We start from the raw sequence: 9,000 nt of genomic DNA, 5'->3' as shown, positions 1-9,000 counted from the left end.
AAACACTGTATTGATACAAACTCTGGGAAGATACAACTATTCAACAAAGAAACTGTATCAGAATTTCTTCCAAATTATCAATACTTTTCATAAAAAAATAAAAAAGATTTTGCAGAACCTTTGAGGGCAGAATAGCATTTAATGTTTAAAAAAACGGACTCTCTGTGAATACTCAGTTTCTCTTTGTCTCTCTCTCCTCATACTCATACATATGCACACAAATACACTTTGAAATTCTAGATAAATATTTAGATTTTCTTTTCTACTCACTCACTTATTATACAGGTATGTATTGAACCAGGGAGCATCTTAAGGAATTTATATATAGACATGAATAAGATGGGCAAGGCCCCTGCCCTCATGGAGTTTACATTCTGATGGAGAGCTTTAAGAAGACCTTGGTGTTGGGGTGGGAAATAAAAATATCACATTGAAAGTCATGGGATGGTTCAAAGCCTTCCACACCATCGATACTGCTTCATCTTGGACAAGTAGAGATTTCTACTAGCTAATGCTTTAGCTGTCACACTTTGTATGCTAGAATTAGATTACCCCACATAGCTCTAAATCATTTAATTTATGCTATTCAAATAAACGAAGTGTGAGAGTGACATTACTTTTAAGTTGCTGAATGTTGTCTACGCATGTTATACAAAGTAAGAAAATATAGTCTCCATTAATCAAATAGCGTGGCCTTTCCCCTGGCTGGCTGTGCACAAGCCATGCATGCTTGGTGTTCTTGCAAAAGACGTGAACCTGCAGGAGTTCGTCAGAGCTCTGGAAGCCTCCCTCAAAAAGTCTGGGAAGCTGATAGTCCCCAAATGGGCGAACACTGTCAAGCTGGCCAAGCTCAAAGAGGCTGCTACTTACAATGAGAACTAGTTCTACACACGAGCCACTTCCGCAGCATGACACCTGTCTTCTGAGGCAGCGCTGTGGTCGGCTCAATGACCAAGATCTAGGTGGATGTCAGAGAAATGGGGTTGTACCTAGCCATTTCAGCAGAGGCTCCAAGAGTGTGGCCCACAGGGTCCTCCATGCCCTAGAGGGGCTGGAAATGGTGGAAAAGGACCAAGATGGGGGCCGCAAAGTGATACCTCAGGGACAGAGAGATCTGAACAGAATCGCCAGACTGGTGGAAATGCCAACAAGAAGCATTAGAACAAATAGTGGGCTAATGCATTGCCTCGTTCATAATAAAACAAAATATGAAACAAAATAAATAAAGTAAAATAGCTTGGTAAAGGTGAAAATTAATGTATTTTTCAGGTTGGCAAATGCCATCTAAATAATGGAATGATGAATTTACAAGCAGGATAAATCTGTAATCCTATTCACTCTGCCTCATATGTATTCAAACAAATGTTTAAAATAAACACCTGTCCAACATGTGGTTACTTGTAAGAACCGTGATTTTTTTTTCCCCCTAAAGTTCTTTAGCAAATTTCTTTTCATACAAAGCCTGTCTTGTGGCTTTGCATAATAATCAAAGCAAACAAAAATATTACTCTGTAGGCATATGCCAAGTGATGAGAAACAGCCTCCTCTACTCCCCAGCTAGGATAAAAATATTCACCTTTTTGCAGGTGTAAAGTAGCATTGCCAACTTTAAATGAAGCTCATTTGAAGGTTGGGTTATATATAAACCATTAGTATAATAGAGCAATTAACACTACTCCCGGGGTAGAGGAATAAATTGCTGATATAAGACTTTGTAAATGCTTTTACTAAGTACAGAGTGATATGATGTATATTATATAAACATACTTCAATCTATATGAGAGTGTATGAATGAGTGGAAACACACACATATATGCCATTTGGCAGAGTTCTGCCAATTCTCATATGATGATACACGAGTCAGTAGAAAAACAAACATCTGCTGTAGTTTATTTCCTTTTGTGAATGATTAAAGTGGCCCATCTTTTGAAAGTGAGTTTATACTTGGCCTTATTTGTCTGGCCCGCTCACAATGTAAGCATTTTTTAGCTCAGTGTTTTGAGAAAATGGTAAAGGCAAATTGATATGGTGGAGTAGGGCACCAATGGTTCTTATCATCAAGGGTGCTGGTCTTGTTTATAGGGAGAGCAAAAAGCATGTCTATCAGAAGGCATCTGAATGAAACAACAAATTCCAGTTCCCAATTCTTGCTTTGGGATTCTGCACCTATTACAGAGAAAGCATGTGGCAATGGACAAAGTATACCTAGTTTCTCTAATATAAAATCTAGAAGGAATGTTCTGTTTAATAGACAGCCTCTTACAGTAGAAAAATAAGAATCATCATGTCTGCTTGTTGCAATGGGCCTCTATATATAATGAACATGTCATAGGTAAAAAGGGGATTAGAAGACTGAGGGTCTGAACAAGCTTCTGAAAGTCAACTTAGAGATATGGAGTAGCTGTCTCCAAATGAAAGAAAGGAAACACTTTCAAAAATCAGTGAACCTAATTAAAGGATCTCTCCTCATAGAGATGATTAATAGAAATAAAAGCAACAATAATCTTAGAAGTGAATTCACTGGATAGAGTTCACCAATATTGCAAGGATACCCTCTAAGTGCACAATATGTATGAAAGATCAACTTCAGTGAAACAATATGCCCCCTGATGACCAGTCAGGGATTGAGAGCCATTAAAATATGCACATTAAAATAAAAGTGAGTTTATTATTACCCCAAGCTAGTAAAATTGTTCATTTTCTTTACATATCTATATGAATCACATAAAAAGAAAAAAAAATCATCTTGTAATCCAAAAGCACTAACCCTTTTCTAAACTACTCCTGTTTACAAAACATTTGTGTTACTAATTTTTTTTAATGTTTTTATTTATTTTTGAGACAGAAAGAGACAGAGCATGAGCAGGGGAGGGTCAGAGAGAGAGAAAGAAATAGAATCCGAAGCAGGCTCCAGGCTCTGAGCGGTGAGTACAAAGGCCGACGTGGGACTCAAACTCACAAACCCTGAGATCATGACCTGAGCTGAAGTCAGACGCTTAACCAACTGAGCCACGCAGGCGTCCCTACTAATTTGTTTTTTTAACATGGACACCTTGTTGTGTTTTCTTAGTATATCATGGTCATTGTTGACAACAAAGGTATCGGGCTTATTCGGAGTCTTTAGAGAAGGGAAAATTTTTGTTGGGTATATGTCCCTAGCTGATGTGCTGTGGCATAGGGAAAAAATAGTTTGATTTATATTGGTAAAATTAAACTGAACCAAATCCATGTTTCTGTTGGCAAAAGGAAGGAGTTTGGAATTCTAATGAAAAGAGTCAAAGAATCGAAATGTGCTCAAGAGGAGGACTCAGACTTGCCTCCTAAGAGGACTAAGGAGAAAGCTGACAATGAACAAGATCCTACTTTTGTCATCATCTGTTACCAGTTATTTCTCTTTTCTCAACCTGACATGTTTCTTCTTTTCCTGTGTGTGCCAATAGTAAGATTCTGTTGTTTTACCTATCTATAATCCTCTCTTCTTTTTAGTATTATCATCAAATTTTCCTTTAAGGACACACTATCCTCTATTTCGAGGCTATGTGGCATAGAGGGGACTGAACTCAAAGTCAATTCCAGGGGTCAAATATATGACCTACCTTGGTCAATCACAGTCATAGGGTTTAGTTTAGGAATGGGTCAGTCAACCCAAACCACAAAATTGGTTCCAAGACTCTTCCTGTAATGAGCAGGTATCAGGCCTTCTCTTTCTGCCTAAGTCCTTAATTTAGTATCATATAGGTCAGGAGCTTTGCAAACTATATGGGGACGGAAGGGGCCAAGATGGCAGAACAGCATGGAAGTTTTTTATGTCTCTCGTCCCTGAGGTAAAGCCAGATCAACACTAAACCATCCTGCACACCTAGAAAACTTATTTGAGGATTAACACAACAATCTGCACAACCTGAACCAGAGAACTAAGCAGGTATGGAGAAGTGAACTGGGGGAGAAAGAAGCCAAGGAGGGCAGGGAGCTGTTTTTGCTTGCAGAGAGAGGACGGAGATGGGGTGGGGGTGGAGAGTACAAAAGCAGTTGGAGAGAAAAGAGAGTATGTAAGGGACTGAGCACAACAAGGGAGAAAGGAGAAAGGAAAGAGTTTAAATTCCATTAAGACTGTATAAACAGGGGGAGCACAGAGTCTGAAATTCTGCAGCTGGATACCTGGCAGTGCTCTGGTGGGAAAAGCAAATCCCCAGGAGCAGAAAGTGAGGTCCAAGGAGGTCCTTGGGCTACACAGGGAGAGGTGGTTCCCCTGCTGGGAGGACATTTGGTAGAGGCTGTGTGGCCACCCCACAGCCAAAGGTCCCAGCAGACCCTGAAGAACAATCATGTTTGCTAGTGTTGGAACAAGGACATTAAGGGTGAAGCCTGGCTCCAGATGTGTGTTGTGATTGACCATAATCCCTGAACCACTGCTGCTACATGATCCCATGAACTTTTTCTGGGGTAGGCTGGCACCCAGCCGCAGTCTCTGGGCATCAGCAGTAGCACAGTGCCTTGAAGTCCCTGGGTGTGGCAGGCACCTGGTCATTGCTCACTGAGACCTTCCCCCAGAAGGTCTGAGTGGGTCAAAGTCGCTGTCCCTCAGAAGTGAGGGGTTGGGAAACACAGCCACATCTGGGATCAAACTTAGGAGGGAGGTGCCACCTGGCAACCTGACAGCTTGGTCACAGACAGTGTAAAAACGGGGGTAGAAGGAAACTGGAGACAAAGGAAGCATGTGTGATTGCTAGTCGGGGAGAGCACAGAGTTCTGTAACTAGAGACTGGGTAGTTGAGTGATGCCATTTTCACCCCTCCCATGCATGCACATACACACCTACATGCGCCACTACAATCCACCCCAGTAAGTTAAGCAGGGCCATCTAGTGGAGAATGGAGCCATTACACTAAGCACTGCCCAACCCGGCCAACCCTTGCTCTTCAGGAACACCACAAGTCTCTCCACCTGCTTAGTTTAGGAACTATAAAGTGCTTCATAGTTTGACTTCTAGGGGAAACCAATGTAATTTCAATCGTATTTCAGTCTGTTTGCTGGCCCATCTATTCAATTTTTTCTTTTCTTTTCTTTTTTTTCTTTTATTTTCTTGAATACAGAAAGAGAAAAAAAGTATTTTTATTTTCAATTTTTATTAAAAAATTTTTTCTTTAATTTTTTTCTACTATATTTTTACTTTTTTGTAAATTTTTCAAATTCTATTTTACTTCCATCATTTAATTTTATTCTATTTCATTGGGTTCATTTTTTCAAATTTTCAAACATTTTTATTTTTCTTTTCTTTTTTTCTTATCTTTCTCTTTTCTAATCTACCAAGCTCCTGCCAACAAACGGACCAAAACACACTTAGGATCTAGCATCCTTTATTTGATTTTTTTGTGTTGTTTTTAATTTATTTTTTTACCTTACTAATTCCTTTTCTTTCTTCAAAATGACTAAATGAAGGAATTCACCCCAACAGAAAGAACAGGAAGAAATGACAGCCAGGCACATAATCAACACAGATTACAACACAAGCAAGATGTCTGAACCAGAATTTAGAATCACGATAATAAGGATACTAGCGGGGGTTGAAAACAGATTAGAATTCATTTCTGTGGAGATAAAAGATAGTCAGGATGAAATAAAAAATGCTATAAATGAGTTGCAATCTCAAATGGATGCCATGGTGGCAAGGATGGATGAAACAGAGCCGTGAATTAGTGATATAGAGGAAAAACTTATGGAGAACAATGAAGAACAAAGAAAGAGGGAGACTAAGGCAAAAGAGCACGATTTAAGAATTAGAGAAATCAGTGACTCATTAAAAAGGAACAACATCAGAATCATAGTGGTACTAGAAGATGAAGAGAGAGAAATAGGGGTAGAAGGTTTATGTGAGCAAATCATAGCGGGAAACTTTCCTAACCTGGGGAAAGACACAGACATCAAAATCCAGGAAGCACAGAAGACTCCCATTAGATTCAACAAAAACTGACAATCAACAAGGCATATCATAGTCAAATTCACAAAATAGTCAGGCAAGGAGAGAATCATGAAAGCAGCAAGGGAAAAAAAGTCCTTACCAGGGCAGGGCAGACAGATCAGGTTTGCAGCAGACCTATCCACAGAAATTTGGCAGGCCAGAAAGGAATGGCAGGATATATTTAATGTGCTGAATCAAGAAATCTTTATTCAGCAAGGCTGTCATTCAAAATGGAGAGATTAAAAGTCTCCCAGGCAAACAAAAATTAAAGGAGTTCGTGACCACAAAACCAGCCCTGCAAGAAATTTTAAGGGGGACTCTCTAAGGGGACAAAAGAAAAAAAAAAAAAGACCAAAAGCAACAAAGACTAGAAAGGACCAGAGAACACCACCAGACTCTCCAACTCTACAAGCAACATAATGGCAATGAATTCATAGCATTCAGTACTTACTCTAAATGTCAATGGACTAAATACTCCAATCAAAAGACAGGGTAACAGAATGGTTAAGAAAACAAGATCCATCTATATGCTGTTTACAGGAGGCCTACTTTAGACCTAAAGCCACCTTCAGATTGAAAGTAAGTGTAGGGAGAACCATCTATCATGCCAATGGTCAACAAAAGAAAGCTAGAGTAGCCATACTTAGATAATTTAGACTTTAAAGTAAAGACTATAACAAGAGATGAAGAAGAGCATTATATCATAACTAAGGAGTCAATCCACCAAGAGTATCTAACAATTGTAAACATTTATGCTCCAAATATGAGTACCCACATGCATAAATCAATTAATCACAAACATAAAGAAACTCATTGATAATAATACTATAATAGTGGGGACTTCAATACCCCATTTACAGCAAAGGACAGGTCATATAAACAGAAAATCAACATGGAAACAATGACTTTGAATGACACACTGACCAGATGGCCTTAACAGATATATTCAGAACATGTTATCCTAAAGCAGCAGAATACACATTCTTCTCCAGTGCACATGGAAGGTTTTCTGGAATAGATTACATACTGGGATATAAATCAGCCCTAAACAAGTGCAAAAAGTTTGAGATTGTACTGTGCGTATTTTCAGACCACAGTGCTATGAAACTTAAAATCAACTAAAACAACAAATGTGGAAAGATAACAACTACTTGGATACTAAAGAGCATTCTCCTAAAGAATGAATGGACTAACCAAGAAATTAAAGAGGAAACTAAAAAGTACATAGAAGGCAATGAAAATGATAACTCCACAGACCCAAATCTCTGTGATGGAGCAAAGGCTGTCATTAGAGGGAAGTATATAGCAATCCAGGCCTTCCTAAAGAAGAAAGAAAAGTCTCAGATACACAACCTAACCTTACACTTTAAGGAGCTGGAAAAAGAACATCAAATAAAACCCCAAACCACCAGAAGACAGGAAATAATAAAGATTAGAGCAGAAATTAATGCTATTGAAACCAAAAAAAACAGTAGAACAGATCAATGAAACCAGAGATGTATATTTTAAAGAATTAACAAAATTGCTAAACCACTGGCCTATTTGATCCAAAAGAAAAAGGAAGGGACCCAAGTAAATAAAATCAAGAATGCAAGAGGAGAGATCACAACCAACACAGCAGAAATAAAAACAATAAAAAAAGAATATTATGAGCAATTATACACAAATAAAATGGGCAATATGGAAGAAATGGACAAATTCCTAGAAATATACGTACTACCAGAATTGAAAGAGGAATAAATAGTAAATTTGAACAGACCCATAACCAGTAAAATATAATTAGTAATAACAAATCTGCCAAAAAACAAGAGTCCAGGGCCAGATGCCTTTCCAGGAGAATTCTCCCAAACATTTAAAGAAGAGTTAACACCTATTCTCTTGAAGCTGTTCAAAAAAATATAAACGGAAGGAAAACTTCCAAACTCTTTCTATGAAGCCAGCATTACCTTGATTCCAAAGCCAGACAAAGACCCCACTAAAAAGGAGAATTATAGACCAATTTCCCTGATGAATATGGATGCAAAAATCCTCAACAAGATACTAGCTAACTAGATCCAACAATACTTAAAAAAATTATTCACCACAACTAAGTAGGATTTATACCTGGGATGCATTCAATAGCTGCAAATCTATCAATGTGATGCATCACATCAATAAAAGAAAGAACAAGAACCACATGATCCTCTCAATAGATGCAGAGAAAGCATTTGACAAAATACAGCATCACTTCTTGATAAAAACCATCAAGAAAGTAGGGATAGAAGGATCATACTTCAAGATCATAAAAGCCATATATAAAAGACCCACTGCTAATATCATCCTCAATAGAGAAAAACGGAGAGCTTTCATTCTAAGATCAGGAATAAGACAGGGATGTCCATTCTAACCACTGCTATTCAACATAGTATTGGAAGCCTTAGCCTCAGCAATCAGACAACACAAAGAAATAAAAGGGATCCAAGTCGGCCAGGAGGAAGTCAAACTTTCACTATTCACAGATGACATAATACTCTAGGTGAAAAACCCAAAAGATTCCACCAAAAAACTGCTACAATTGATCCATGAATTCAGCAAAGTCACAGGATATAAAATTTATGCACAGAAATTGGTTGTATTCCTATACACCAAAAATGAAACAACAGAAAGAGAAATCAAGGAATCTATCCCACTTACAGTTGCACCAAAATCCATAAAATACCTAGGAATAAATCTAATCAAAGAGGTGAAAAATCTATACACTGAAAACTATAGAAATTTATGAAAGAAATTGAAGAAGACACCAAAAAATGAAAAAAAAATCATGCTCCTGGATAGTAAGAACAAATATTGTTAAAATGTCAATACAACCCAAAGCAATCTACATATATATGGCAATACCTGTCAAAATAACACCAGCATTCTTCACGGAGCTAGAACAAACAATCCTAAAATTTGTATAGAACCAGAAAACACCCTGAATAGCCAAAGCAATCTTGAAAAAAAAACCAAAGCAGGAGGCATCACAATTCCAGATTTGAAGCTATACTACAAAGCTGTAATCA

The 9,000-nt window shown here is 38.0% G+C and overlaps 1 pseudogene; it reads left to right on the top strand.

Annotated features, from left to right (window-relative positions):
• Positions 1-726: 726 nt before the first annotated feature.
• Positions 727-1,161, top strand: LOC124520135 (40S ribosomal protein S19-like; annotated as a pseudogene).
• Positions 1,162-9,000: the final 7,839 nt, after the last annotated feature.

Source organism: Lynx rufus, unplaced genomic scaffold (genome assembly GCF_022079265.1).
Source record: "Lynx rufus isolate CCGP_SWC_20201006 ecotype Redwood Valley unplaced genomic scaffold, mLynRuf1.p SCAF_3, whole genome shotgun sequence".
Classification (NCBI taxonomy): domain Eukaryota; kingdom Metazoa; phylum Chordata; class Mammalia; order Carnivora; family Felidae; genus Lynx; species Lynx rufus.
Note: the sequence above shows the minus strand (reverse complement) of the source record. Positions and strands in the feature narration are given on the sequence as shown.